This window comes from Littorina saxatilis, linkage group LG8 (assembly GCF_037325665.1).
Source record: "Littorina saxatilis isolate snail1 linkage group LG8, US_GU_Lsax_2.0, whole genome shotgun sequence".
Taxonomy (NCBI): domain Eukaryota; kingdom Metazoa; phylum Mollusca; class Gastropoda; order Littorinimorpha; family Littorinidae; genus Littorina; species Littorina saxatilis.
The window spans coordinates 31,478,522-31,487,499 of NC_090252.1; the positions used below are offsets into that span (position 1 = coordinate 31,478,522).

Genomic DNA, 8,978 nt, shown 5'->3' on the forward strand with positions numbered 1-8,978 from the left:
AGTATATGACTGAAAAGGCCATTAATTTCCCTACTTTATTCAGAAACAAAATTGGGTTTTCATGACGTAGTGTCTATGCAGTGAAACCTGCAACACAGACACCCCCCCCCCCCCCCCTCCCACAAATCAAATTCACAAAATCAAGCTTCCCGTGTTAAAATCAACAACACAAATCAGAACAACTAAACCGAAACATGTTTTGCATGTCATTAGACAGAACAATCAAATCTTTATCCAAAACAGTCCGTTTTGTTCACATATATATCTTGTCTAACATGAACGCTATGGCATGCTGAGCGTGTAGTTGTCAATCCTCTCAGTTTTTGAAGTCGTTTTAGCGGGTAATGAGACCAAAAATGGTACATTTCAGAACTCCTCAACGCATTGTCTTAAAACTGTCAGTGATTTGTGCTAACACACGTCGTTAAGTACAAAAATGAGACCAAAAAATGGTACATTTCAGTAACTCCTCAACGCATTGTCTTAAAACTTGTCAGTGATTTGGGCTAACACATGTCGTTAAGTACACACGGAATCTCAAGTCATGTGAGATATTAGTTCTGCTGTTGCGCGACATGCCAGAACGAATTTTAAAAATAAAAATGTACCCTGTCCAATGAACTGAATTTGTAAAAAAAATTAGCATGCATTAAGAAAAATGAAAGCTTCAATTTACCTTTAATTTCATACATTTTCAACTATGACTGTTCACAGCGCACTTGTACGCACACACACATTCTTGGAAAATGCTCTTTCAAGAGCCATGATCAGTTAAAGTGTAACTAAACAAGCAAAAGGGAAAAACATCGTTCAGCAACCTTTACACTTTGATATGAAGAAGGGCCTCATATACTGTCGAACTGCGAAAAAAAAAATTTTTTCTCTCACTCGGACACTGTTTGACGGACATGTGAAGTGCGCGCCAGGAACGACAATCTTCTTAGTTTACCTGATTAATGCCCTTAATTTTTGGTTCTGGTACTTTCAGTTCCGGCTGTTGTCATTAATCTACCAAAATAAAAGATCAAACGGAGTTTTCGATTTTTATTTCATGGTTCAGAAAAATATTGCTTATTTTCTGAAGTCAACCGTTTTAGCGAATCTTTCTTTGATTCTTAAAAGTCATTTCAGATTTTTGAAAAATAGTTAACGGTTAGTAATTACCAATATATCGTAAACAAACATATCGATAGGTTTTGGTAAGAAGACACAAGTGCGATGAATGTGGTACCAGTATTTTTGTGGTAAGTAAGGATGCATTTCTTTGCTGTAAGCACATTTACAATGCACATTTAATCTGTTTAGCAACATAAACGAAAGCATGGTACAGTGCCGCTTGTTTGTGGTCTATCTTTTCGCGGCAGATGCGTAACAATTAGGGTCTCAGTTGGAAAAAGCTGCTCGGAACCAGAGCAGATTTGGCTCGGGTTCTTTGAGTGTGAATGATCGACGAGTGGCTTGACATTTTTAACGAATCATTACTGTAGCCTACTTGAAACCATCATCTGTTTCTGAATTTGTCATCAGTTATGATTGAGCAGTCTCATAGGAATCGTCCATAAAATGTTAAACCGAAAAAGGGCAGACGATTCTGAATCACACAGGCTGCTGTACAAAATCAGATCTAAAACGATATTTTGAACTGCGACGTCTGCGTAAATGCCCTGTAACAAAATACCTTGTCCTGGTCATGTGTATACACATCAGCTTCTATTGGGAAGATCAGTATTTTATATTAATCACAATTACAAGATTAGAAATAGTTCTGAAGATCGCCTTTGATTTCAGTTTCAGCGGCAAACTAGCAGATCTGTCCAAACCGGCATCGTTTCATGGTTGAAACTTGAATAATCCCAAATAGATCTGAGTGGGGGTAAGTTTTATAGTATTTCAATTTTTTACGGCAGTTTTATTAAAGATAGTGTAGTGGATGTCTCTGGTGAAGACTACAGTTATATGAATTTTTTGTTGTAATATTAAAATGATTGTTCTTTATTTACACAATTGAATAATTTGTATTTATTTGTTTGCAGATGACGGCATACTGAGTGCTCCAAGAACATACGCCTGCTGGCATTTTGTGTCTTTTCTGAAGACGTCGAGGCAAGCAGAAGTCACGGTCCTGGCCGTGCACACACACAATGACATGAACAAGAAATGATATTTTTTCATGGGCATATCCAGTATTAAAACTTTATTACCATGCAAACGCAACGATTAGAATTTAGAGACGGTCATCGGTCACACACACACACACACACACACACACACACACACACACACACACACACACACACACTGGGCGGATCCGGGGGGGGGTTCCGGGGTTTCCGGACCACTTAGGAGCCGGCCTTTGTATTCTAAGTGACGATTTTGGAAAGAAGTTGGCTAATTAGTTTGCTCAGGTTGCGCCAGATCGATCAATTGTCCTTGTTGTGATTCAAATTTTTCTTCTTAATATATTTACTTTTTTGGAAGGTGTATTAGGGGATGTTTCTTGGCTCAGATTGATCCATTTTCCTTGTTTTTATCAACATTTGTCGGACCCCCCCAAGGAGGTTGAACGCTTCGTGTCTTCAACTAAACGCTTCGCGTCGTCAAATTGTCCCTAAAAGAAATTTGGAAACTCCCCCTTAAAAATGATGTGATCCACCCCTGCACACACACAAACACACACAAATAGAGAAGTAATAAATGGATACAGTTTTTCTTTATTTAAATTACAATCAGATGTTGTCGTAGAACAGGCACGGTAAACAAAACCTAGCATGATATACCACTTGTGTGATGTTTCGGTCAATATCTTTATTTTCCTTTCAGAAATACATTGGCGTTTTGAATGTCAAGGGAAGTGATACAAATGCTGCAGCGGGCTATCAAGAACGCGAAGGCAAACAAGGTAAATACCTACTTCTGACATTAGTTTACTTATTAACTCTTTCTATACTGGCCATTATCTCCCCAGTCTCTCCCCAGAAACTGGCCATTTGTATGGGTTTGCAAAAAAATTCTCAAAAATAAACAAAACAAGATGCAGCCTTCAAACTCATAGGTTTTATTGTGAATATATTGCTAAAACATATGCCAAAGTTTGGTTTCATTGTTGTGAAAAAAAATAAAAATATGATGTCCAGAATTTATGGGTATATTTTACGCAATACGAAAAAGGGGGTATGTATTTTGACTTAGAAGCATTTTTTCTTATGAAGGCTCTGTTTGCAACAAAACTGTTTCTGTTTACTTGTATGAAGATTGTGCTAACACAAAAACATAACAAATACCAACTGATTTTCCATTTGGTGGTCATGTAAGCATTGTGAACATGTCCGAAAAATCTGATCACACACCATGTGGTCGACATGCAGACCTGAACGGCCAGTGTATGGTGGCAGAGTTGGAAAATAGGAAAAGTCTTGATGCCAATCCTTCATCAAAAACCGAAGAAAATCGTCATTGTAATAAGTTTGCTTTATTCTAAATCAAACGACTAGGATAGATGACAGACACAACGACAAACACATTCAATTCTATGTAAAACATACACAATGCGCACGTTAACAAGCTGGCCATAACAATGTGCCCATCGTGCATGAAGTGTGGCTTTGGTCGGATCAGTAGCCGTGCTTTGTCTGCGATGCTAAACATGAAATTTTGTTAAAGCGACGATTTAGCAATGTTGTTGTTGCTGCTGCTGCTGTCTGTTCTTGTCACGACATCTCGCCATATAACAGTTTTTTCCCTCCTGATTCTGAGAAGAAGCTGTTTAATTGTGATATCAGGCCTAGGAACCCCTGATTTTCACTTGGAGCATTCTCAAAGAAACTTAGCGTATGTTAAGAAAGATGAGTGTACTCCATCCACACTTTGTCTTTTGTTGTTCGTTGTCGTTGCATGTCTACCGTTCCACAGCCACCTACTATAAGTGCAAGTGTTAAATGACGTATTTCCACAAAAGACTGCTTGCAGAGAATCATGTGATGCCAATGACAGGTAGGACATGTGGTAATACATACTACGTTTTGGAACCAGGGAAAATGCAGCACAAATTATTTATCAACCAAATTGATTGACTTGTGCACCATGACAAAAGTTTTCTTTGATCCATAAAAGGTCTTTTGCCAGAAAAATTGCTCTGAACATCAAGTACCCTGCAAGTTGTCACACATTTACATTATTGAAATAAAAAGAAAACACACCAGTAACCAGGTTAGGTACGTTAATATCTATAATCAATATCCCGGCACGTTACTGTCTTCTTCGGGATGGTAAGCTGAACATTATTGAACAAAATAATCGGTTTAGATTGTATACTTTGATTCCTGAACGAAGAAGCAGAGGTACTGCATACAACTTGGACTGTAATATCAGCTTTTGCCTGAAACACACACACATACACTTATAAAATTAATGCAATGTCATTGTATGAAGCCAGAACAATCACTAACTTACATAGTTGGTCACACAATTACCCATCACTGAACAATAAATCGAAGTCGGGTGGATTCAATGACTAAAGCAGTAAAGGCTATGAAAAAACCCTCATCACAAAACACCCCCCCCCCCCCAAAAAAAAAAAAGTAAAATAAATGAAATAAAACAGGTTGTGTATATAGCGCAGTAAACACCATGCAGGTACAAGCGAAGATTTGACAGAGATTATCCTTGTTTTATATAGCACACATTTTCTAGTTTTAAACTCTCTCTCTCTCTCTCTCTCTCTCTCTCTCTCTCTCTCTCTCTCTCTCTCTCTCTCTCTCTCTCTCTCTCTCTCTCTCTCTCTCTCTCTCTCTCTCTCTCTCTCTCTCTCTCTCTCTCTCTGGAAAGTAATTTATTGACCTGTGGGTTATTTGCGTTGGTGATTCGTAAACTATGTTGAAAGAGATTGTCAAACAATATTATATGGGGTGTCTTAAAAAAATGTATATCAACAAAATCTGTCATTATTATCAGGCACACGGTTTTAACAAAGCTATGTCACGGAATGCAACATAAGTGGCTTAAAAAGTCGTGTTTTTGTGTGTGCAGGATATTCGCTAGGACAGGACCTCAAGCTGAACCGGCACAACAGCGATGCATTCTTCCATGGCTTGCATTCTTCCATGGCTTCCACAAAAGTCTTTCACCTATAGCGGGCATTGCATACAGATAGTCCAAAGAGGGTTAGGGTTACCCTAACCCTCCTTTTTAAAAATTCTTTAGACCAATTATCCCTCTGTTCCCATGTTAAACATGGAATAATTCTGGACAAATGCGAGGACGTTAGCTTTTTTTTATTTTATTTTTTTATCATTTCACTTATCATTAAAACTTGTTTAGATTTCGATTCGTAAACCATTTACAGTAATCCTTTGTTTTTTAACTTTGTTCATCTTACCACAGTCACTTCGTTGTTTAGATTTATCATTAAATTTGTTACCATTATGCAGGAAAAAATGTAGAATAAAACCAGGAGAGCTTTCGGTAGAAGATATTTCCTGTGTCAAAAGTTAATGCTTATTCTGATTGATGGATGCTCCAAACTAAGTTATTTTGACTGCCTTATTCGAATTCATTTCCAAGACAGGGCTGAGAAGTGGAGAAGCTTAGGAGAGTATCGTAAAAATTGTCTGGGTGTTTATGCAAAACTTTCGAATATGTCAGATTTTACTTTAGAGATTTTAAATACTGTTAACTGACAGAAATGCTATAACTTCTACACCAATTGACTGGATAACTTCATATTCAGCATACTTAAACTTGATTTTATGCATGTGCAGTTCACAAAGTGGCAAATTTGTAGGTTAAAATTATCTAACTTTTGCATCACCAATGACACCAACGCTTTCGTGTCTGAGGATTACCCTGAACCTAGCTGTAACTGCATGCTTTCTTCAGGTCATCGATAGCCTGGGGGTTGAAGGGGATGTTTTTACATACTCAGACATTCAAAATAATCAAAAAGGTAAAAGCCTGAAGGGTTTAAATTAGGTAAAAATGGCTACCGCTCAATGTCAAAACTCGTTCTGTTTAGTCGACCCCCGAATTTGGAGAACAAAATTAAAATTGCACAAAAGTTAGACCATTCAATTTACAAAATTGCCACTTACTGGAAAGGCAGAACATAAACTGAAGTTAATGAATACCATATATAAAATAATTGGTTCAACAGATGCAGAAGTAATTTGCATGGTTGTGGGTGTCCTTTTTAGGGGGGTCAACCCTGTAGAAGAGACGATTTTCTTTAATTATCAATCCGTAATATATTGTTTGTTATGCATACAATATTAACATTGACAAATACTTCAAGACTCCTCATTGATCTTAAGAAATGTTGTGTTTTTTTTTGTTACTGACTGATTCATTTTCTATTCACTTTACTCTACATAAGTCACGACAAGAAAAGCAAGGGAGGTAATTTCTTCGGAAGAGGTAATTCTCTCCCCTCAGAACGATTGTTGTAGTTTGTTTGATTTTGTTCCCTTCTAATAAGTATTATTTAAAATAGATCTTTACATCTTGATGTGAAAGGCGCAGTACCCCCCTCCCCCCAGGATGTTAAATTCTAGGTTGTGTCCATGTAAAATCCTGATCCTAGTCAAGATCCGAGTTGGTTTTTCATGCAACTGTGCCTCTTTATGCCACTCAATTAGACATACTTTGCAATCCATAATTGCACGAAACTAAGTACAGGAAATACGTTGTTGTCGTGTTTTTAATATTACATAATGAAATAAAAAATGTCACAACTGGTTTCGTGTTGGGCTTTCTCTCTCTGTCTGAATCTCATAATTACTTCCTTCTGAGGCCTGAAATGTGTTGCAGGCATTGTTCAGCTTACATTTATTGTTACAATTTTTGTGGATATGTTATTAAGTGTGTCTGTGTTTCTATCATTCGTTATCAGTGTGGTTAAAAAAAAAAGCACACGTCAAAGTAATTTACCCTTCATCATTATCAAAACATGCAGATACAGGTAATACATATTTGTGATACTTTAAACAAATACAATGTTTGTTTGTTGCGTCTTTTCTTTTTTTCAGAGCAAACACACATCGTATTTGTTCAAACGTGTATATTCTGCACTTTCTAATACCCTGCATGGATCTCCAAATCAAGAATAATGAAAAGTCGTCTAATAGCACTCACAGTCACACGAACATGATAGAAGCTTGCATGCATGCACCCAGGCTCGCTGTCTTCGGCTAAAAGAGCTTACCGTTGGATCTTCGCTCAGACAAATGTAGCTGTCTTGTCCACTTGCTCCTGTCGCATAGATCTGCAATGTGCAACATCATCTTTGATTAATAAGTCTGAGGCACAGACAAACACACACGCGCGCACATTTGCGAGAGAATGCACGTCAGTCTATTCAATCAAACAGTATATAAACATACCACAGACGTGGTGGTGGAAACTGGACATTCGCCGTATAACAAACTCAAGAGATTCATTTGTGTGTGTATGTTTAATCAAAAGTTCATCTTGGGCACATTCAGTCTGTTTTGTAACAGGACCCATCCCGTAAAAACTTCGAACAGATCTATTAAATTCTGAAATCCTTGACAAGTTTTTTGTCCAATCATCTGTATCTGACCGAAGTAAAAAAAAAATAAAAATCAGCCAGTACACGCATCTACCCCCTCACACGACAATACATATGTGGCGAAAAAAGGAATCGAGAGGGGGGGAACAAGGAATAAATTAGATCCAGAAATAATTCCACTTCATCATTCCAAAATTCAAGTGTGAAGTGATCGGATACTGTGGTAAAGATACGTGCTTAGTATCACAACTGAAAATACAAGCCCTAGGGTTTTAAATCAAGGAGACAATTAAAGTTAAGGAAAGATCAACAGAAATGTCGAGAACATGTAAAATATTGTACTTACAATCCGTTTCAGCATGCTCTTCGAATAATAATCTCCCAGTCAGCCTCGTGCTTACGACTTCGACAGGATGTTGCCTCTCACGCTGAGCCAGTACATTTGGAGTGAATTCAAAGGCCAGAGATGCAGTACAAGCACATTAGTTAGATCCAATTCATTTACATTGCTACCTTGCCCAATTTATGGCTATTTCTGTTGGTAACATCACACATGTGGCAAGCAGTGCTTGTTGCCGACTCTGCTGGGACAGGCAGCAGACGATTTTATTTAGGAACCAAATTCTGATTGGTTAAAACATAAAACCGGAACTCAAAGTACCACTTGTTCTTTGGAAGTATCAAATCAAGAACAGATAAGCAGGTAAATCTGAAATGGGTTCAACACTTTTAAAAAATCGTAGTAAATCAGAAAACACAGTAAACGTTGGAAAAATCGTCCAGTATCGCTTCTACAGGTCTATACTTGGACAAAACATAAAGCAATTCAGTAAAGCTGACACTTCAAAATGTCTGTTTAGTTACACTTTAAGCGTGTCAGCCGTGAGCTTTTCTAGGCGTAGGCCTACATTTGCGCTCAGCGCTCTGAATGAGGCAAAATATTAATGTTCGCGTTGAAATCCTCATACCGCCAATGTCTGATAAAATATGTACATGAAATTTAATTGTGTGACGCATCTGTTATTGTTCTTGAAGATAACAACAAATTAATTGTTTTTCAATGAGTCAGCAAAGACCTACCATCAATTTAAGAACTCTTTCTGGCATGTCAATTAACAGCAGGCTAATGTCTCAAATGACTTTAAAATCCGTATGAACTTTCCCACATGTGTTACTACTGTTAGCACAAATCACCGCAACGTTGAAGGCAATGCGTTGAGGAGTTACGAAAACGTACCGGTTTTTGTCTCATTACCCACTAAAACTGCCTTTTACAGCTTCTCAGAGGAATGACACCTACACAAATCAACATGCCTTAATGTCAGTGTTAGACCAGATATGTGAACAAAACTGACTGATTTGGATGCAGATTTGATTGTTTTTTCTATTGACGTGCAGAAGATGTTCTGACTTTTGTGCTCTATTTCAAAAAATAAATTCCAAATTCGGCGGTCGA

The 8,978-nt window shown here is 37.6% G+C and overlaps 2 long non-coding RNA genes across 2 annotated transcripts; one reads left to right on the forward strand and one right to left on the reverse strand.

Annotated features, from left to right (window-relative positions):
• Positions 1 to 2,693: 2,693 nt before the first annotated feature.
• Positions 2,694 to 8,392, reverse strand: LOC138973293 (uncharacterized). The gene is made up of 3 exons (XR_011457952.1): positions 7,869 to 8,392; positions 7,196 to 7,255; positions 2,694 to 4,375 (listed from the first exon to the last, which is right to left on the reverse strand). It is a non-coding gene; the product is annotated as an uncharacterized lncRNA (long non-coding RNA).
• On the forward strand, positions 2,763 to 6,619 carry LOC138973292 (uncharacterized). The gene is made up of 2 exons (XR_011457951.1): positions 2,763 to 2,899; positions 5,026 to 6,619. It is a non-coding gene; the product is annotated as an uncharacterized lncRNA (long non-coding RNA).
• Positions 8,393 to 8,978: the final 586 nt, after the last annotated feature.